At 42.2% G+C, this 21,747-nt stretch overlaps 1 protein-coding gene across 3 annotated transcripts in view; it reads left to right on the forward strand.

Moving 5' to 3' along the window:
- Positions 1-21,747, forward strand: part of TOMM7 (translocase of outer mitochondrial membrane 7) — a 229,167-nt gene that overhangs the window by 194,201 nt on the left and 13,219 nt on the right. For all 3 annotated transcript variants that reach the window (XR_011486585.1, XR_011486586.1, XR_011486587.1), the window contains one exon: positions 9,601-9,642. The gene's annotated coding sequence lies outside the window, so the exon portion shown is untranslated. The remainder of the gene's footprint in view (positions 1-9,600; positions 9,643-21,747) is intronic.

The raw sequence follows: 21,747 nt of genomic DNA on the forward strand, positions 1-21,747 counted from the left end.
CTGGCTGGCTCATGTAGTCACACAACCACTGCCAGTCAAGGAGTACCTCGTTAGGGCCCAGTCAGAGTAGTTTTCTGAAGGAGTTCGGGCCTAGAACTCCCCCAACGGGTGCCTTACATTAGAAGCAGTAACTTCTCAACTGACTCAGACAGATCCCGATATACCTGACAACTTCCTTGGGGTATAAGCCCTCCTAAGAATATTCACATTATTAAAAGAGGCAGTTGGAGACTTAAACAGATTGTTAGACAAAGAAAGAAATCTTTTTGTAGGTTGGGTACAAGCGCAGCTGATGTGGGAAATAACTTTTGAATACACGGTCCTGCCTGGTAATCCTAAATGACTTGCATTTTGCTTGTCTGATTGGAGTGACTTTTCTCTCTTGTAAAATGGGGATAGCAACCCTTGACTTTTCTGACTCAGAAAGATACATCATGACAAAAAGAGGTAATAGATAATACTTTTGAAAGTATTGACACTGGGGCATTTTGTTGTAATTTTTAATAGGCAGCAATGTGGTGTTAAGGAAAAAGCATAAGTTTTGGAGTGAGGCAGATGTGGGTTCTGATTGCTCTATGTGAGCTGCATGAAAAATCACTGAACCTCTGTGAGCTTCAGTTTTTTCACTTATGAATAGGGATGATGGTCCCCACCTCTCAAGTTAATTGTGAGGCAAGAATGGGATGCTATTTTGTGCTCTTAATGGTACTAACACCAATAAGTGCTGGCTGTTATCATTCCTCAGAGCACCATTCAAATGTGAGGTTTTATTTTCTACAAAGGGCAGTTATGGTATAAATCCAGTCTAATCTCAGGCTGATGGAAGGCTGCATGACCTTTGAGGATCCAGGGGACCTCTGGGGTGCAGTCTGAACTGAAGCAGGTGAGCTATGAGCTCCATTTCATACCTGAGGCTGTGCTTCTAGGTGGCCTCTTGGGGCATTTGACCATTATTCCCCAGTGGCTTTATCTTTCAAGCATACCTTAAAATGCCAGCTTTGAATAGGTGAAGCCCAGTCTGTATATAACCAGCTCTCTGTACAGGGCCTGGGACACAGTAGGGGATCTACCAACATTAATTAAATATACAAATGACCAGGATTGGCCATCTGTACTTGCATGGGCTCCTCCACAAAATCCAGTCTGAACTTGAGTTCAGGAAATCAGGACTGGAAGAAGGCTATGTGGTCATGCAATGAGAATTTAATACCCAGATGGTATTGAGGGCAAAAAAAAAAAATAGTGTGGACTACATAGGGATGAAGTGTGCTCCTTTTCACCCCAGGTCAGCCTGGAAAAGTCATGTGTCTTGATCTTCAGAGCTGAAGTATGGAAAATGTTAGCTTATGTGTCAGGAAGATGGATGCATGTCACTGCTTATTGCTACTTCGGGAATCAGGGATCATTCATTCATTTAACAAATACTTATTTAGTCCCTACTATATGCCAAGCATTATTTTAGACATATATTTTAGATATATCAAAATATATCACTGAACAAAATAGGCAAAATCCTTGTCTTCAAGGAGTTTCCATTTGAATGGGGAAAATAGACTGTTAGCAAAGAGATCATTAACAAAGGTAGGTTGAATAAAACTAAAGCAGTGTCAGGGGGTGGAAAAAGCCAAGGGGTGTGTGTGATTTCTAGTAGGGTGATCAGGAGACAGCAAGAGGGCCTCTCTGGCTGAAGCACATGCGGAGGAGAGAGTGATGAGATATGAGGTTGGAAGGAAGCAAGAACTAGGTCCTGGAGTCCGTTTTAGGCCAAGGCCAGGACTTTGGGTTTATTCTAAGGGTGACAAGAGAATTTTGAGCAGAGGAGTGATTTCTGTTCCTAAAGGACTCTGGCTGCCTGCCCAGCTGCTACTGCAGAAGCTCTGGTGAGAGATAATTGCCACATGGAGAAGGATGGGAGGGGCAGAAGAAATAGTAAATGAAGAAATGTGGCATATGACTTAGTGACTGAGTCAACAGGATTTGCCAATGGATTGGATGGAACATTTGAGAAAGAGAGACCAAGGATCACTCCAAGATGTTTTACCTAATTAGGAGGAAGTGTTTCCTGAGATGGGATGTAAAAAGGAGGGGCAGATTTCGTGAGGGGAAATGAAGGATTTGGTTCGGGATCCCCTTATAGTCACCTATTGCTATATAACAAACCACTCTAAGACATAGTGACTTAAAAGTACAACGGATTATTATCTTTCATGTTTCTCAAAGGTGGACTAGGCTCAACTAAGTGATTCTTGGTTGTTTTTCTTTGGCAGTTGCAGTGAGTCATTTGGGGCTCATTCCTGTGGCTGGCAGGCAATTCTGGCCATTTGCTGGCAGCTCAGCTAGAGCTGTTAATGGCAGTGCAAACATATGTTGCTTGACCTTCATACAATAGGGCATCTCAGTTCCAAGAGTGAGTATACCAGAGAGTTGCACTCCAAGAGAGCTAGGCAGAAGTTCCAGCATGGCTTCTTATGGCCTACTCTGCAAGTATCAAGCTGTTAACTTCTTCTGTGTTTTACTGGTCAGGCATGCCTCTAAGGCCAGCTGGTATTCAAAGGAGAAGGAGTAGGACTTTACCTCCTGATGCAAGAGCAGCATCCATATATAGGGACAGAAAGAGCTGTTGGCAGTCAACTTGGGGCACCATCTACCAGTGATGCTCTGAGTTTGAGATGTGTACTGATATTCAAGTTTGGAACTTAGGGAGAGATTGAAAGTGAAAGTGTTAGTCACTTGGTCATGTCTGACTCTTTGTGACCCCATGGAATGTAGCCCACCAGGCTCCTCTGTCCATGGGATTCTCCAAGTAAGAATACTGGAGTGGGTTGCCATTTCCTTCTCCAGGGAATTTTCCCAACCCAGGGATCAAACCCAGGTCTCCTGCGTTGCAGGCAGATTCTTTACCAGCTGAGCTATCAGGAAAGCCCCAGGGAGAAATTGGGTCTCTGGAAATTGAGCAGGAGAGTTTTCAGGATCTTCAGAATTCTTAGACCTAATATGTTAAATTAGAAACAAATTACTCTCCTGCCTCTTTTTTTTTTTAAGTTACCTGATTGGAACTGTATGTTTTAGTTGGATATGTAACTAAAAAAACTCTGGTAGTTAAAAAAAACTGCATTTTAAAAATCATTAATATTTATTAATGACATAATACAATGCCTGATGCTATAGACATATAATAAGTATTAATCATTATTATTGGCTAGTACATTTTTTTTACTTCCTTATTCACATTGTTTCTACACTGCCTGACTGTCTCATGCTGTCTCTGTAGCATGTTACTCTGGCTGTAATCACACTGGGTTGATTGTTCCTATAAAACAGTTCAGATGACCTTTTCTTTCATTTAACCCCATTATTAGTATGTGCACCATTTCTCAACCTGAAATCATCTGACATATTTCCTGAGTCCATAAAATCTATGGGATTTAAACATTTCTGGATTTTCATATTTATGGTCATCTTAAAGTAATAGCACATTCTGGAACTCTCAGACTACTCCTTTTATTGAAGTTATTGTTGTTGTTCAGCCACTCAGTTGTGTCCAACTCTTTGTGACCCCATGGACTGCAGCCTGCCAGGCTTCCCTGTTCTTCACTATCTCCCAGAGTTTGCTCAAACTCATGTCCATTGAATTGATGATGCCATTCAACCATCTCATCCTCTGTCATCCCCTTCTCTTCCGGCCTTCTTTCCCAGCATCAGGGTCTTTTCCAATGAGTTGGCTCTTCTCATCAGGTGGCCAAAGTATTGGAGCTTCAGCTTCAGCATCAGTCCTTCCAATGAATATTCAGGGTTGATTTCCTTTAGGATTGACTGGTTTGATCTCCTTGCTGTCCAAGGGACTCTCAAGAGTCTTCTCCAGCACCACAGTTTGAAGGCATCAGTTCTTTGGTGCTCAGCCTTTTTTATGGTCCAACTCTCACATCCGTACATGACTACTGGAAGAAACATAAGTTTGACTATATGGAACTTTGTCAGTAAAGTGATGTCTCTTTTTAAGTGATTTCTCTTTTTAACACAATGTCTAGGTGTGTCATAGCTTTTCTTCCTAAGGAGCAAGCATCTTTTAATTTCATGGCTGCAGTCACCGTCCACAGTGATTTTGGAGCCCAGGAAAATAAAGTCTGTCACTGTTTCATTTTTTCCCCCATCTATTTGCCATGAAGTGATGGGACCAGATGCCATGATCTTAGTTTTTGAATGCTGAGTTTTAAGCCAGCTTTTCACTCTTCTCTTTCACTTCATCAAGAGGCTCTTTAGTTCCTCTTTACTTTCTGCCATAAGGTGTTGTCATCTGCGTATCTGAGCTTGTTGATATTTCTCCAGGCAATCTTGATTCCAGCTTGAGCTTCATCCAGCCCAGCATTTCACATGGTGTACTCTGCATATAAGTTAAATAAGCAGGGTGATGATATACAGCCTTGATGTACTCCTTTCCCAATTTTGAACCAGTCTGTTGTTCCATGTCCAGTTCTAACTGTTGCTTCTTGACCTGCATACAGGTTTCTCAGGAGGCAGGTAAGGTGGTCTGGTACTCCCATCTCTTTAAGAATTTTCCACAGTTCATTGTGATCCACAGTCAAAGGCTTAATGTAGTCAATGAAGCAGAAATAGATATTTTTCTGGAATATTCCATTCAATTTCATAGGGGCATTTCCACTGTACATAAGATCATGTTAATACCAAGTAAAGCCAGATTACATTATGCACTCTAAGCTTTTGAAGTCATTCTGTAGAGAAAGATGGTAGGACAATGGAATGGCCCAATCATTGGTATGTGTAACTGTAAGGACCCCAGAGCTGACCATCAGTGCATATTCATGAAGTCAGTGGCTATATTGTGAAATCTCATCTTTTAATATACAAATTAGCAGTGGTTAGATAGCAGTAAATGAATGTAGTAGTGAAAAACAGAGATTTTTTTTTATTAATTGATATTTTAAAATTTCAATATTGTATTTTGAAGTGTGCACATTGGCCTTTCAAGACAATGGGTCTGTTATTAAAAGAAAACATTTTTTAAAAAGATAAACAATGAGTATGATAACAATAAAAGTTCAATTGATGATCCAAGTCTGCAACAAGTGATACGAAACTTTAGTAACCAACCATCTGCAGTTCAGTGGCAGCAATTAACATTGTCCATTACTCTCAATTAATGTCAGTAATTTGCACTTTATTGGTTTTGTAACTTAGTTTGTATTTAATTTGTAAACTTCATTTAGTTTTAGATTTGTATAAGAGCTGTGAGCAAAAGGCACATACACTTCATTCATCTTAAAGAAATATTATAGTTAAAATAATTGAAGTGAACACTGACAATTTAAAATATTTTCCTTCAATGGATTTTTCTCATTACTCTTATTTAAGAAATACTGACTTAATGAATAAACTCCTCTAAATCCAAGAAACAGTATCATCATAGTCTAAGAAGGAAACAACCAAAACAACTCAGGACCCATTTTTTTCCTCCCAGAGATGTTTATAGGCTTGTAAAATTCTAGATCCAGTTGTTTTTTATTGGTGTTTTGTTTTTTAAAGACTTTTTGTTTGTTTTTCCTGTGTAGAACATAGCAGAAATTTGAACATGCATTTTTGGGGGATGGGGTTTTATGGTCTTTAGGCAAATTTTCTCCTTGTACTCCAACTATATCAATCTACTTTCAGTACCAAGAATGTACCAAGCTCTTTGCCACCTCAGCACCCTTGCACTTACTGTGTCTCCCATCTGATCTAGAGCACCTTCCCTTGGCTTTTTCTAGGCTCAGACTTTTTATTAGGTCTCTGCCTAAATGTCCTTCCTCAGAACGCTCCTCCTTTACCACTCTATCTGAAAGAGAGTCCTCTTATTTTCCCTCTTCATCTTCTTTATTTCCCTCACAGGACTTACAGTATCTCTTGTGATTTAAGATGTTTATTTCACTTTTCCTCTGCCTGCCACCCTCTTTGGACTGTGAGTTATCAGAGGGAAGGTTTTGTGTCTGTCTTTTTACCATTGTAGCATCTAGCACACTGTATGGAAATACAATGATCACTGCTTTTATGACAGTGTGTGGCATCTATGAAGCCACTGTGAAAATAACAAGAACTTAATCAATGGTGAAAAACATTCAAGTAATTAATTTAAAAAGTTATATGGTCTTGGTGTATTTGTTGAGCTGAGTGATGCAAAGCAACCAAAAGTAGGCATCAACTTCCCAACAGAGTGTAGCTTTGCTTTTTAAGCTATAAATAGTCAATTATTCTCCTGGTTCCTATGGGTTGTCTTTCCCTATGGTTTGATGAGGAGGTAAGAGGTAAATAATGATTCCTTACAGCCCTCTTCTATCTGATCATGGCCAGGATGAGTGCCTTAGTCAGGATGAGAAATGTGAAAGTTGATAATTACTGGAGTCAGAGGCAAAAATAATGATGAGTTTTTTTTTTTTTCTCATACCAACTCATATATGTGGATTCCGGAAAAATAGTGTAGATGCTCTCCTTTGCAAAGCAGAAATAGAGACACAGATGCAGAGATCAAACATATGGACACCAAGGGGGGAAGGGAGAAGGGTGCGATGAATTGGGAAATCAAGATCAACATATATACACTATTGATACTGTATATAAAATAGATAACCAATGAGAACCTACTCTATAGCTCAGGGAACTCTATTCAATGTTCTGTGGTACCTAAATGGGAAGGAAACCCCACTCAAAAGGGGACATGTATACATGTATAGTTGATTCACTTTCCTATACAGCAGAAATCAATGGAACATTACAAAGCAGCCATACTCCAATAAAAATTAGTTTTATAAAAACTGCAAACAAGCAAACAAACAAAAAAACCAACAGAGGATCAGGGAAGGGAAAAGGAAAATGGTTGGAATAAAAACCATCAATTACTATTTTTGCCTTTCTTTTTTCTGTGCCTGTGCTATCTCGTTGAGAACCCTTAAACCTTGACTTTTTACCCATTCATCTCAGAATTCTGTTGAATCATATATCAGATATTTACCATTTTTTTCTCATACCAACTCATATATGTGGATTCCGGAAAAATAGTGTAGATGCTCTCCTTTGCAAAGCAGAAATAGAGACACAGATGCAGAGATCAAACATATGGACACCAAGGGGGGAAGGGAGAAGGGTGCGATGTGACTCTCATGTGCACATTTTCCCCATCTTTTAATGTCACAGAAATTGAGATGCATCACAATTTATGTCATGTGATGACATTAATTTGTTTGATGGCCTTTTTCTTTTTAAATAATAAACAAAATAATGTGCACCTTAAAATTGGTGGCATTTTACAGTCAATAAAATAAATTAACTCTTTTTATGGAGGCAGTTGTCTAATGTTAATTTGCTAAGTGAAGGAATTTGAAGCAGTTTGCTAGAAGTCAGTCACTGCAGCAGCTTTTCAGCAAACAAATGGCCATTGACATTTCCTGGGCAGTCATGGTGCTCTTCCAGCCTGGGAATGGAGTCCATTTTTCATTTGAACTTAGGTTGACCCTGTGATTTACTTTGATCACTAGAATATGGGAGACATGACACTGTGCGACTTTGGAGCTGTCAGAGGTCTTCCAATTCTTTTGGAGAGCCAGCAACCTCCATGTAACCAAACTAAGACTGATGAATGATGAGAGACACATGGAGAGAGAGACATTTGGAAGGGAAGGGAAGTCTCCCCGCCAACACTTAGCCCCAGTGCTCTGAGAATGTGAGTGAGGCCATCTTGCATCTTCCAGCCCCAGTCGATTCCCCTCAAATAACACCACTTGAAGCAGAGGTAAACAATCCCCACTGAGCCTGCTCTGAATTCCCAGAATCACGAATAATAGCTGGGTTTTTGTTTGAAGCCCCTGTATTTTAGGGTGGTTTGTTAGGTGGTAATAGATAACCAAGAGCGCAATTGAGTTAGGACTTAAGTCCCACAAACTTTTTTTCAATTTTTCCCAACTTGGAGCAAACCATCCCCCCTCAGATAAAGAAATATCCTTCAGTGTATGAGCCTCATAAAAGCTGCCCATGTTTCTCCCTGTTCAGAATTCCCAGCACTAACAAAACAATCCTTGACTATGTACTATGAGAAGTCACAGTCCAGAAACAAATCCTGCTGGGATCCTCATTTCCTCAAATCACCTTCCCACTTAAAATTGTTTCTCCTCAATGTGATAGTGCTTCATGAGAGGATCTTCGACTCCTAAAATGTGTTTTTCTACCTAATCTAAAGTAAAACTACATAATCACTAGGGAACCCCCTCTAAAAATGTCCAGTGCTTCTAAACAAGAAATGGCATGGCAATTCTATAAGAGGACACACACTGACAACAGCTGTTCAAGACCATGATTACTCAGAGAAACCGAACTGCATCCAACAAACCTGAGAACAACTCCGGCACAAGGTGTGCCAAGGTGTGCCATGACTGTGGTAGAGGCATGTCTCCTGAGGGTGGCCGCTCAGAGCAGCTCACCCTGCTGACCAAGCAGGATATCCTCAGTGTGCAGCAGTTTCTCAACAGGAAGCATGAGAATTCGGAACATTGCAAAAGGAAGGGCAAGAACACTGAAAGACTAATGTCCGGTGAGGTGTGAGGGGAAAACTTAAGCTACTCACTTTGCAGTAACAACCTCACATGGAAAGCAATTTTGGTAGCCAAGTATGGAAAGTTAACTTTAACCAAATAAAACCAGGGGGTAATAAAGCCAGGAATGTGCATGAATTCATGAGTCTGGTTTTCCTAAGCCTATTTGCTCTTTCAGGAGAAAATTTCCTCTATTGCTCCATGAAATATGAGTGTATATGTGTTCTACCCTTTAGTAAAACAAACCACATTATCTCTTAAGGTCCCATTATTCCTATTCCACAGCTTAATCCAGGTATGCAATCCAGTAATTATAACTGATTTAACATTTCTTTAAAATTAAGCACACTATGTTTTCCTTTTTTCTGCCTAACCTTTTTAAAGGGACAATAAAATTGAGAATGAAATATCTTCTGCAGTCTTTGACTGGTACCTGAGACCTTCCCCAGGATCTAGCTGGGGTTATAAAATCTTTCATGAGTTCCAGTCAATTCGTCAACACAGAAAGTCCATCCATGTGAAACCTGTGGACATTGAGCTACTGATGGGTGCAATCAAGATGCAGATTAACACTATCTTTATTATGATTTAGTGGAGAATCATACTTGACTTAGGATTGCTATATAACATCTGGGAGAGACATTAACCCAGAAGGAAAACGGTAGAACAGGATCACCAAGAAAAAGCAAAACACAAAGGAAGGGGAAAGTGGTGTCAGAAAAGTTCTGTCTGACAGATACTGCCATGAATTTACTGACTATTTGCAACGAGGCAGAAAGAAAGGCATCCTTTCCCTACCAAATACCAAAGCACATTTTTGTTTTGTCACTGTGGCAGACACAGTGATTGACTTTAAGTTGACAACCCCATATTAACGCTTCCTTGCCTTTCCTCTAGACTGCATCAGCAGTTTGCCAGATATCATAGGCTGTGCATTAAAAAACCTCATTCCAAGCTAAAAAGAAGCACTGTTGGTTTTTCTTCAAATAAATCTAGAAAAAAATTTTTTTTTCAGTTTCTCTTCTAGCAAAGGAAGTAAGGGGATTCACACCAGATCAGAGACCCAAAGGTGAGTTCCCTGGGGTTTGACCCTTCTCTCTTGACAGGAATAGCTTTAAGTAACTTTGGGGGTGACAGTGTGAGATGTCCTCATGACCTTTCCCCAGCCCTCAACATTTCCCTCACAGCACGTGAGTGTTTTCACTTCTCTTTGTGATGCTCTGCTGAAGGACCACCAGTTAACCTACTGCTAAAGATGCAAATGGCCCAGCATCTTCCCTTAGGGCTGAGCACAAAGAGTGGGACAAGGCAGGGCTCAGGAAATGTGCACTGAAAGCTTGAAGGTTGACTGTACGTAGGTTACTGATCTTGTTAGGACTTCCAGGTGAGGCACCAGAGCGCTGAGGGGCACCTCAGATAACGGAGGCCAGGGAGCAGAGCGGCCGGTGTGGGGAGATGACACTGGTAATCAGGGCACACAAGGTTGGTGGAAGGGGGCCTTTCAAAGTGCATGGGGTCTCAGGTCAGCCCGATTTTTTGGAAGGTGATGAAGGAATACTTCTCTTCCTCCCATCCCTTCTGTGCCTAGGAACTAAGACTCCGGTGGGAACTGTTGGTACCAAGACTTAACTTTGGGCTGGGCCTTCTTTAACCTCTTTGGCATCTGTGAACTGGTTTCTTCTCAGTCACTCTTGTTAACCGTATTGCATAGCACATGATATTCTGCGAACCACTGGCTTACAGAAACAATGTGTGGGCTGCTTTTAAGGTAAGACTATCTACATGTCATTAAGATGTTTGCTAGTCCGTCTCTTGTGACTACACTCAGAATCTTGCTAAAATCAAGCCCCCTTGGTCAGCGTATAGAGCCATAATGTGCTAATCAGGGTTGGACTTGTAACAGATGGGCAGTGAACCAGTTTCCTTTATCTTCCTTTGCATTGTCAGTGGTCATCATGATTCATATGACATAGTTCCTCGAAAGACAAACCAAAAAAGATGATGGAACAGAATTCACAAAATACCTTCTATTGCCTATGGCTTATGCATGTGTGAGTGTGCTTAGTCACTCAGTCATGCCCATGCTCTTTGCAACCCCATGGACATAGCCCACCAGGCTCCTCTGTCCATGGGGATTCTCCAGGCAAGAATACTGGAATGGGTTGCCATGCCATCCTCCAGGGGATCTTCCCAACTCAGGGATCGAACTCAGGTCTCCTGCATTGCAGGCAGATTCTTTACCTTCTGAGCCACCAGGGAAGCCCATGGCTTATGCATACATATTTTAATATTATTTATAAGTGCATAGTTAAGAGTGTTTTGGTCTTAGAGTTGGAAGCATAAAATGAAACTATGGTAATTAAATATAGTTATTGGGTAATTGTATTTGCTTATAATCTATTTTTTAGCTCACCTACTGCAAACAAAGTAAGACAGTGACTATTAGCACAAAGCTGATTCCTCCAATGTGAGAATAGAAGGAAATAAGACTTCATAAGTATGTAACAGACAAATAACAATTTTTTAGATTTTTTAAATTAAATATTATGGATTAAAGGGTTTCCCAGGTGGAACAGTGATAAAGAATCTGCCTGCCAAGGCAGGAGACACAAGAGACACAAATTTAATCCCTGGTCAGGTAGATTCCGTGGAGAAGGAAATAGGAATCCACTCCAGTATTCTTGCTGGAAGATTCCATGGACAGAGGAGCCTGGAGGGCTATAGTCCATGGAGTCGCAAAAAGTTGGACATGACTGAATGACTGAGCACACACAGCTATGGATTGAAATCCTTAAGTTTAAATCTTCTTGTAACAGTATAGCTACAAGAGAAGGTCCAATCAGGATATAAGAAGACTATAAGACCATCAGTTCAGTGGTTCTCAAAGTGAAGCCAGAGAACCCCTGGGGACACCTGGTTCTTTTCAGGAGATTCACAAAACCCGGGTTTTTCCAACTACATATCTGTGTAAAGCTGTATTTTCTTCATATTCTTCTGTTAAAACAGCATAACTAACAGGTTGAAATGTGGAAGTAGATGTGAGATTCTAACTGTCCTCTCTGAGGCCAGACGTTAAATAAATTTCCCAAAATTTAACACATGACAGTCTTCTCAATACATTTTGGAGAAGGAAATACAGTTTTCATGAAAAGTTATGTTAGCATATAAAGGATTATTTATTATATTGAATGAACAAAAAAATTACAAAAATTCTTTGATTTTAACTTCTAACATGGTTAATATTAACAGATAGAAACTACATAAGTTTTAAGAGTGGAAAAGAGTCCTGATACTAAGATGTTTGAGAACTGCTGCATGAACACGGCTCAAGCAAATTCTCTAAATTCTAGCCATATAAAGCCTATTTCTTCAGCATAAGCTGGTTTCCACCTCTACCTCTTGCCCAGTTTCCTTCCAACTGTATGCTCATGTCCAGGGGGTAATAAAAAATTTTAGCAACTGGTAGTCTATAGTGTTGCAAAAGAGTCAGACATGGCTTAGCGACTAAACGACAACAGCAAAATCATGGAAGCCCATCAGTCAAAACGTTTGTACAACCAGTAAGCACAAATTGAGGGTGAAAGCAGCAGGATTAGCCCCACTCTCTGAGTGTCCAGGTCTGCCCTCTGTAAATTCCACATGCCTGTGGGAAAGTTAGAACTCCCTCTCCCACCCAGCCAGCTGCTCTGCCCACGGGTGAATCTCGTCTAGTACCTGACACATTGTCAGGGGCTGAGCCCTGTGTGCCCGAGCCCATGTTTACCTACCCTGAGTGCAAACACTTTGCCTCAGTAGTACTTCCCCTGGTTTGGAGAGACATGAGGTAGAATATCTCTGCAATGACAAGAATGGAAAAGGTCACCAACCATTTTATTACCATCCCAATTTGCCCCAAGTAGGTGGAGCTTCAGGTGGTCCAATATTGTGTAGTGTCTTAAACACCGGGGTCAGATTTGTTTAGGCTTAAAGAATAGGTGAAATTCCTCCAGAGATCTTCAGTTAACCAAACCACTTCAACCACTTCAGTTAAAACCTAGTTAGCCCTTTGCACAGAGTGCAGCAGAGTTAGCTTCTCACCAGAAATGCATGGAATGCACTTAGATGTCTTTTTGGTGGGGGTGAGATTACGAGAACTGGGAAAACCAGACGCGGGGGATTTCCGAAGCCCTGAGGCCAGGCTGATGACTGCCAAGGCTGCACGCTTATCCTGAGTTCTCCTGCAAAGTGAACTTCCCCACGCACTGACTCCTTCCCTCTGACTTGCTGCTCTGGGTTGATTGGTGTCCTCCAAAATTCATATATTGATATCCTAACCCCCAGGTGTTCAGAATGTGACCTTGTGTGGAGACAGGGTCTTTACAGTGGTAATCCAGTTACAGTAAGGTCATTAGCGTGGGTGTAAACCCAGTATGTCTGGTGTCCTTATGAAAAGGGGAAGTTTGGACCCAAGGATGCGTGCAGAGGGAAAACTGTGTAAAGATGCAGGGAGAAGGCCATGTGAGTATGAAGACAGGTACCTGTAAGCCAAGGAGAGAAGCCTGGAATAGATCCATCCCTCATAGCCCTCAGGACCGCAGGAGGAACCCACTGTGCTTTCGGACGTCTCACCTACAGACCTGTGAGGAAAGCGTTGCCTTTTGCTCAAGTCACTCAGTTTGTCTCTTGTCACAGCGGCCCTAGCACGCTTGCCTTCAGGTTTCCAATCACAGCCTTACTAGGGGGTTCTTCGTTTGAAAAAGTGAGATATAGAAGACTAATGAGCATTTTTCTCCGGTAAAGCTCTGATGGTTCCCTCAGCAGCACGTGGCTTGTGAGACTGACCTCCCCTCAACCCTCAGATGGGCAGGGACTTCGTTAATAAATGAGAGGAAGGAAGTGTTCGGTGCCCTCAGAGGTGAGAACCAGGGAGTGTGGCCTGAAGTGTGGCCTCCGCAGCCTCGACACAGCTGTCATTTGGGGACTTCCTTCTCAGGGATCTCTGCTCCCCAGCCCTGCCAGAACCTGACCCCCCTCCCCCCCGACTATGGGTTCCATGCATTTGTACTAGCTGTGCCGTCTCTAATCTGTGTGAAGTTGTGCAGGCTTTGATGTTACTGCTGACCGTGGCACGCCCCAGCCCAACCCACCCTTACCCTCTCACACCGTCTCCTGCTCAGCACCACCCCGCGGTCTTCATTCTTCTCTTCTCATGCAGAGCAGACAGCCCACTTTAGCCACTCTCTGCATGGCTTCTGCTACTTGGATGCCAGGTCTTGTGGATTATTCCTTCCAGTTTCTTCTCACTCTGCCTCTCCTATGTCCACTGCTGGCGTCCTTGGTCAGGCCTTTGGTGGCTCATGTATGAACACTGGGTGACACTATTTAAACACCAAGGCTATTTTGACTTGGGGGCACCTGGAAGTGTAAAGGATATGGGAATTCAAAGGAGGGATGAAGTGAGCGGCAAGGATGGGAGTGCAAGGTAGGGACTGGGAAAGGCCAATTTTCAGGGAGTTGGTGGGGTGGAGCGGTGAGGGCATCTAGTGCACAGATTTAACAGTGATAAAAAGAAGTTGAGAGTTCAATGGTTTGTTTCTGAAATCAGCAACCACCCCAGAATGGCAGCTCCAGTGTGTCATGTATCACTGCAGAAGCCTTCTCCTGGTTGCTTGAATTTCCTTCCTTGAATCTGGCACACACTGGCACTTCATTTAAATACACAATTTTTGTTAAATGTACCATTTCATTTCTCCATACAGTCAACACATAATTACTGAATATAATTCTCAGTATGGAGATTTGGTAGGAAACAAGGCTGACCAAATCCCTGTTACTTTACTACTGTTCTCTTTAACAACTCCTACTCTAAGTAATATTTTAAAGTTGATTCTTAAAGGATGAATCATCAAATTAATACATGTGTATATGCACACTCATAGCTAGACATACATATGACAAATATATTACTAAAGCCCCAACTGTAGACTTTTAATTCATTTGTTGTAATCAAAATGAAGATACTAAGGAGTGAAGCTATTCAGTGGTCACTGAGGTGACGGGCTCTGTGAAAACTGTAATTATTTTCTTTTGCTGGCTTTTTCAATTATTGGATGAAATGGAAAAATATGGGGACATTTTAAAAACTGTAAGAATTATCCCCTCCATCATTCCATTGTTTGGTTTTCAGTGTTTTCATCTTTCAAATTTTAAGGGATTGAGAACTCTTATGTCTGTTTTTCAAAGTTCATGGGAGGAGGACAAATCTAGTTGCCTGTTGCTGAGTTGGTATTGTTCTAACTCCTTACTGTTGTCCTATAAATAGCTTTCAGTTTTTAATTTTGAAAGGCAAAGAGATAAGCTGATGCCTCCAACCTTCTCCCAGTTCCCCTGTTCAGATGCCCCAAAGCACCAGTGAGACAGGCAGTCCCCTCCTCTCATCCAAGGGCAAGACAACTTTTTCTCAATTTTTTTCTAATAACCATAGGTTTTCAGAGAAGGCTATCAGTTCAAAATATTATATGACATTAAAAAAAAATAAAAGGAATCACACACAGACCTCGCAGTCAGAGATAATAGGTTATAAATTGCTGGGTAATCTGGATATAGACCATCTAAAGCAGAAGTTGGGTCCATATTGGGCAAGCATTGAAGACAAATGCCATCTGTGATTAAGCACTAGACTCGTCATGCTACGGGTCTCCTTTCCACGGTCCACTTGGCTTGCTCAGACTTGGCATGGGTCCAGGGGGGGAAGTAGGGGGAGCGGAAGCCAGTGGAGAATGACCAGTTTTTGTACTGAAGCTTCCTGAAGGGCTAATTTGTCTGGACTTGCTTGTAACGTTTTGGAGAAATACCTCACACGTGACAAAGGGAGAAGTTCTGGTTATAGAAGTGAGAATTATCTAGATTGTCCCTGGGGTCATGGGCCAGAGTGGGTGAAAAAGATGTGCCTTTGGTGATGGTGTCTATATATGCAAACAAGAAGAGACATCATAGAAAGAAGGGTCCCTGGAGATTTAGCTCTTGTCCCTGAACCCTGGGCACCTTGCCTTATCTTACAAGGCTCTTGGACCTTGTCTGTAGGGCTACACGTGTCAGTTATTCTTGCCATGTGGTTTTAAAGTCAGTATATATTGAATGAGATTTTCCAGGTGTCAGCCCTGAATTGTATATGTTGCAGGCATTGTCTAATGTAGTCTTCCTAGCACACAAAGACTACTCAGCCCTAGTTATTTGAGAACAACACTGAGACGCAAAAGTCATTAAAAATTTTTTTTTCTCAAAGTCACAGATTTGCTCTGATTTATCTCACAGCACTTCTGAAGTACCAAATCATTCAGTGCCTTCATCAGTTTTATTTTTTTATCCTCTTTCAACATTCTCTGCTCTACAGAGTACATACAGGAACCTTCCTGTGTGCCATTCATTCAGAATTCAGCAAGTCTTTCCAGAGAATTATTAGGTGCTAAATGGAGTGAAAATGTACAGGCTCTGCACTGAAAAAGCTCATCCTCATCCATTCGTTCAACTATCCAGCAGACTTTTCCTAAGTACTTTCCTTGCCCCAGGCAGTGTACTAGTTGCTAGAAATAAAAAGCCAAATAAGGTACTGTGTTTAGTATTAATAATAAGAGTAACAATGCTGATAATAACAGCTAACATTCATTGAGCACTTGACGGTGTCTGTGCTGTTCTAAATACTTTGTATCTATTCAGTCATCATTCCTCAGCACAAGTGACTCAGGTACAATTACCATAATCTTCATTTTACAGATGAGGAATCAGAGAGAGACACAGAGAGATTGAGAAGCAGTCTTGCTGGAGTCAAGACTGAAACAGAACCAGTGTAGATACTGTACATCCTTGTTGGAAACCAGTGCAACAAAAATATGTTTGTAATGAAGTGAAATTCTTTAACTGAGGTCAATCCATGGTCATTTGAGCCAAGGGAAATCAGTGCTCAAACATGTCTGTCCAAGGGTTCAAGATGGGTTGTCTGGTCCTTAAATGGGCATGTGGCTCTTGGCAAAGTTAGGATAGGAGAGCTGCCAGAGTGTGGAGAGCTGGGTATTCAAGAGGCAGAAATGAAATTATTACACTTTCTTTAGGCTTCATTTCAGATATATGGAGATGTTTCTGTAACTGTGGAATTCAGGGTTATGTGGAAGAATGGCTTCGGTTGTGCTGGAGGGTCAGCACATCCTAGTGAGAATCCTGAGATAGGTTATTTCCCTTATTAAGTTTCAAATGTAAGGTATGTGTTCATTCACTCATTCAAGAGATATTTATTAAATACCTACTGTATACCCAGAAACTGTTGTAGGCCTTTGGAATACACAGTGAACCAAACAGAAAAAATACCCTTACTCTCATGGAAGTTACATTTTTGTAGGTAAGACCTGTGAAAAAGCATTGCCAATAGGGAACTGGGAGTGTGGGCATAGGGACCTGCAGCTTGGATTTAAGTAAGACAGCCAGGCGGGCCTCACTGAGCAGATAACATCTGAATAAAGTCCTAAAGCAGGTGGGAATAGCCAGCCAGGATTCTAGGGTGGGAGGTGCCCTTTGAGCCTCAAGAGCAGCCAGGAGGCCAGTGCGGCTGGAGACGAGCAGGAGGAGGGGTCAGAGAGAAGCGTGACAGGGCCCTGCAGACAGCTCCAAAACCTTGGCTTTGGTCTTACATTTAGATCTTTAATCCATTTTGAGTTTATTTTTGTGTATGGTGTTAGAAAGTGTTCTAGTTTCATTCTTTTACAGGTGGTTGACCAGTTTTCCCAGCACCACTTGTTAAAGAGGTTGTCTTTTTTCCATTGTATATCCTTGCCTCCTTTGTCGAAGATAAGGTGACCATAGGTTTGTGGATTTATCTCTGGGCTTTCTATTCTGTTCCATTGATCTATACTTCTGTCTTTGTGCCAGTACCATACTGTCTTGATGACTGTGGCTTTGTAGTATAGTCTGAAGTCAGGCAGATTGATTCCTCCAGTTCCATTCTTCTTTCTCAAGGTTACTTTGGCTATTCGAGGTTTCTTGTATTTCCATACAAATTGTGAGATTATTTGTTCTAGTTCTGTGAAAAATACCGTTGGTAGCTTGATAGGGATGAGAACATAGGCAAAACACTCTCCGACATAAATCACAGCAGGATCCTCTATGACCCACATCCCAGAATTTTAGAAACAAAAGCAAAAATAAACAAATGGGACCTAATGAAACTTAAAAGCTTTTGTACAACAAAGGAAACTATAAGCAAGGTGAAAAGACAGCCCTCAGATTGGGAGAAAATAATAGCAAATGAAGCAACAGACAAAGGATTAATTTCAAAAATATACAAGCAACTCCTCCAGCTCAACTCCAGAAAAATAAATGACCCAATCAAAAAATGGGCCAAAGAACTAAACAGATATTTCTCCAAGGAAGACATACGGATGGCTAAAAAACACATGAAAAGATGCTCAACATCACTCATTATCAGAGAAATGCAAATCAAAACCACAATGAGATACCATTACACGCCAGTCAGGATGGCTGCTATCCAAAAGTCTACAAGCAATAAATGCTGGAGAGGGTGTGGAGAAAAGGGAACCCTCTTACACTGTTGGTGGGAATGCAAACTAGTACAGCCGCTATGGAAAACAGTGTAGAGATTTCTTAAAAAACTGGAAATAGAACTGCCATATGACCCAGCAATACCACTTCTAGGCATATACACCAAGGAAACCAGATCTGAAAGAGACACGTGCACCCCAATGTTCATCGCAGCACTGTTTATAATTGCCAGGACATGGAAGCAACCTAGATGCCCATCAGCAGATGAATGGATGAGGAAGCTGTGGTACATATACACCATGGAATATTACTCAGCCGTTAAAAAGAATTCATTTGACTCAGTTCTAATGAGATGGGTGAAACTGGAGCCCATTATACAGAGCGAAGTAAGCCAGAAAGATAAAGACCATTACAGTATACTAACACATATATATGGAATTTAGAAAGATGGTAACGATAACCCTATATGCAAAAAAAGAAAAAGAGACTCAGATGTATAGAACAGACTTGTGGACTCTATGGGAGAACCCGGGGGTGGGATGTTTCAAGAGAACAGCATCGAAACATGTATATCTAGGGTGAAACAGATCACCAGCCCAGGTTGGATGCATGAGACAAGTGCTCAGGCCTGGTTCACTGGGAGGACCCAGAGGGATGGGGTGGAGAGGGAGGTGGGAGGGGGGACCGGGATGGGGAATACATGTAAATCCATGGCTAATTCAATGTATGACAAAAACCACTGCAATGCTGTAAAGTAATTAGCCTCCAACTAATAAAAATAAATGGGAAAAAAAAAAAAAAAAACCTTGGCTTTCCCTTTGGATGAAACAGGGAGGGCAGTGCATTGGAGGCACTGAGGAAGAGTTTGATTCAGGATACAGTTGGAAGTCAGCAGATGTTCTGTAGACAGTAAGCAATCCAGGTATCAGAGAAGGAACGGCATCAAGGACTGCACCGTGGTCTTTGACTGGAGCACCTGGAAGGATGGAGAAGCTCTTAACAGTGAAGGGAAGACCTCTTGTGGAATCGTGGGGAGAAGACCAGGCATTCTGTTTTAGGAGAGGCTGTGAGGCATCAAGTGGAGAGACGAAGCTGGAACTCTCCGGGATGTGGGCTGGGGTGCAAAAGAGAGGTCTGAGCTGAGGATGACAGCTAGGGAGCTCTCAGCATACAAGTGCTGTGAAAGGCCAAAGACAGCTGAAATCACCAGGGGAGTGAGATAAAGAGGAGAAGAGGACCGAGAACTGAGTGTTGGGGAGAGGCAGCCAAGTGGACAGAAGAAACAGCCAAGTGGTAGGAGGCAGCAAGAGTGCAGGGACCCGGAGGCCAGTGGAGCATGTGCTTCTAGGAGCTTCCTGGTCTGTCTGCTTGTCCAGAGGGACAGGACTCCTCGAGTGAAATTCAAGTCTGCGCCTCACTCAGGGTCTAGGAGTCAGGAGTTAGTCAGATGACAGTTTTAAGGGAGAGAAACAGCTTTACTTTTCCTGCCACAAGGAGAAACAAAGACTTTTAAAGCAATTTTCGTAACTGGGTCCTGTTAGAAGGACCTGCGTGAGTTCAGTCATGAATGAAGGAGATGTTAGCAACATCAATTAGTCATTAAGCCACTTCTTCATTTGCTGTGTGCATGTGGTTTCTAACTAGGCAGGGATTTGTTTAACAAAACAATCATGGTCTTCATTTTCCCTCACATCCTTGAATCTAAAATCAGTTTTGAAATATTAAGTCATGCTATACTGTACCCCTAGAGGGTCTTATTTTCATTTTTCTAATTTTATAAGGAAATATACATATAGATAGATACATAGGACCGTAATGAACACATGTGAAATGAAAACCAAAGTCCTCCTTGTGGTCACCAACATCTTCACATTTTTATGCCTTTGAAATGCATTTACCAGCCATCTGCAGGCTCTCAAAGCCCTGAGCTGTTCCCACAGTATTCATGACTTAAAACGGTCCATTCTTTAAATGGCTTCAGTACTCTTTCATGCATCCCATCCACACCCTCTGGTTTGGACTGGATCCCAAAGGAGCTGGGTTTGGCTGCATCACAACATGGGCTCGAGACAGAGGGAAAACAAAGTCTGATTTCTTGGGAAACATTGGCAGGAGATACAAGCCACCTGAATGAAGCCGTAGTTCTTCAGTGTCCTGTGAGCTCAGGCAGCCAGCCAGGCGGTTTGGAGAACAGAGCCTGGAGTCACCCCTGAGATCATGAGCTCTACCCCTGGGTCATGGAGGCCCTTGTGGCCAAGCCTGTGGGCAGAGAAGGAGCTGATACAAGCTCGGTCCACTCATTCACTCAACGTTCATTTGCCGAATGACTGCTATGTCTCGTGCACTTCATTTGTTCATGAATTAACAGTATGTTTGTTTTATTACATTGAAGAAACCAGACACAGCCTACAAATGAGAGGTCTGGAGATAAAGGAAGGTTTAAGGTTGGGGGAAAACAGTACCGCTGTTGAGTCAGGCTGCCATGGGTTCAGACCCTGGCCACAGCTGTGTTACTCTGAGGGGTTGTTTTCCCTCTTCAGGTCTCAGCAGTCTCCTCCAAAGGGAACACTGTGACGAAACCCTTGATCACAGATGATGTGGGAGCAGCACCTGAGACAGCGACTCTCACAGACCTGGGAGTCAGGGTGTTGCAACCGGCTACCACTATTTCGTTTGCTGTCGCAGGGTACGGGTGAAGTCGGAGGTCTAAAGGAGACTTCCTGTGCAGAGGCCAAGAAGCTGAAGAATTTTTGCTCTCTTCAGGCTATTTTCCTGCACACTCTGTCCTTGGTAGACACTGACCATCAGTCGCTACCCTCCTTCCACTCCAGCCAGGAAGGCCTCAGGGTGCGGATCCAGGCCAACACCAGTTCTCTGGAGTTTGTGGATGAGCTGTAACCTCTTTACCATGGTCATCCCAAGCAGGAAACCAAAAGAGGCATTTCTGAGACCTTGTACGCTGACACCTTTTTAAAAAAAGTGAAGGGGTTCGACTCAAAGTCCCGGGCAGTGAAATTCAGGAAGAGTCTGAAAGCCTTCCAGGCAGCCTCTTAGGCAGCCATGGAAGAAAGCCCTCAGGCAGGAACACATTTAGAAAGTAGTTCAGGGACTTCCCTGGTGGTCCAGTAGTTAAGAATCCGTCCACCAGTGCAGGGGACACGGGTTCGTTCCCTGGTCCAGGAATATCCCACATGCCAGCGTGCCGCAGCTACGGAAGCCCGTGTGCCGAGAACCTGCGCTCTGTAGGAAGAGAAGGCACCACAGTGTGAAGCCCATGCGCTGCAATGCGGAGTAGACCCCGCTCACCTCAACTCGAGAAAGCCCACACTCAGCAACAAAGACCCGGCACAGCCGTGAATAAATAATTTTTTAAAAGAAAGTAGTTCAAAAGTCCTTGATTCTCTTTTCTAAAAACAATTTTATTTGAAGATAGTTGATTTACAGTGCAGTATTACTTTCAGGTGTACAACAGAGTGATTCAGTTATACATATACACATTCATTCTTTTTCAGATGCTTTTCTCATATAGGTTATCGCAGAATATCGAGTAGAGTTTCCTGTGCCGTACACTAGTTCCTTGCTGGTTATTATCTTACATATAGTAATGTGTGTATTAATCTCATTAATTAATGTAAATCCCAAGTTC

This window comes from Odocoileus virginianus, unplaced genomic scaffold (assembly GCF_023699985.2).
Source record: "Odocoileus virginianus isolate 20LAN1187 ecotype Illinois unplaced genomic scaffold, Ovbor_1.2 Unplaced_Contig_29, whole genome shotgun sequence".
In the NCBI taxonomy this organism is placed as follows: Eukaryota; Metazoa; Chordata; class Mammalia; order Artiodactyla; family Cervidae; genus Odocoileus; species Odocoileus virginianus.